Below are 1,255 nucleotides of genomic sequence, written 5' to 3'. Positions count from 1 at the left end.
GGGGGGTTCGACTCAGTCTGTCGGGGCCAGCCCGGGCTGAGAGGGGTGCAATATCCCAGAAGGAAGACCGAGATACCGATAAAAATAAATTCTCCCTATCCTTATCTCACCCCTGTTGCTAAACGCCATACTTAAAATGTCGCATTGTATCCAGTTTTGGTTAAAATAATATTTTTTTAAAAGTTTGATATTTCTCTTAAACGTTGCTTGATTTGTTCCATATTGTTTGATATTCCCCTGGGTGCATTTTTATTATTGTCTGGAGTATTGTTGAAATTAGTGTAGAGAAGACCAAGTTATTGGCCTTTAAGTGGGTCCTATTTTTTCTTTGTTTTTTGGCCACCCTATCACAATATGCCGAAGGCCCAGGAAGTTGTCTCACTAACAAGGCAATCCCCAATGTCCGGATCGGATGCGGGGACAATTTTACTTCACTGTACTTTTTGTTTTTTTATATTATTTTTAGACACCCCGTCCAACAAACACTGTGGCCTTGTTTCAGGCAGGTTGACGGAGAGAAGAATGATTCTGCTGATACACATTAATTTCTTCATCTATCGTCGTGCGATGAGGGGGGAGTAAAAAAGTAATCCAAGTTGTTCAATATTTTTGCCCAATTTTGCTTCAAATTTAATTAAATTCAGCTCAAAAGTACTTGCTTATATACCATTGAACTCAAATGGTTAAAATTTAAGTTTCTTTCATTTCGGCCTGAATGACGTCACATCAAAATGGCTACTCTCTTGGGGTCTGTCAGAGGTAAAAAGTAGTGATTGAATTTATTGTTTTAGAGGGAGAATGAACCGATAGCGTCCAAAAGAGACTTCAAAATGTTTTGGCACTATATATAGATGGGTTAGACGTTTGAGCAATGAACCGGAAGAAGAGGAAGAGGTATTCATACGCTTCTCAGACAAGCATCGTCCCGAGGAGTCTGCGGGAAAAAAAATCATTGCAATTGTATTTTCAGATGTTCATGGCGCGCTTTTCCCAGATTTTTAGACACCTTGTCCAGATAATGATTCTGCTGATACACATTGATGTCTTCCTTTGTCGTCGTGCTACAAATCACAAATTAATTCTCTGGGTTTTTTTTGTTTTTTGTTTTTTTGTTTTTTACGTATTCGCTGCACTCTTAGAGCTCAGTCAAGAATTGTTTTAAATCCCTGCTTTGTCGATAAAAACGTCGTAGTTTTAATCTAAAAAAAGCTATGTCAAAGCCGCGCACTTTCGAAAAAAAGCAGAACCCCCTCCC

The sequence above is a fragment of the Aplysia californica genome, unplaced genomic scaffold (genome assembly GCF_000002075.1).
Source record: "Aplysia californica isolate F4 #8 unplaced genomic scaffold, AplCal3.0 scaffold00374, whole genome shotgun sequence".
Classification (NCBI taxonomy): Eukaryota; Metazoa; Mollusca; class Gastropoda; order Aplysiida; family Aplysiidae; genus Aplysia; species Aplysia californica.
This window is presented reverse-complemented; position numbering follows the sequence as displayed.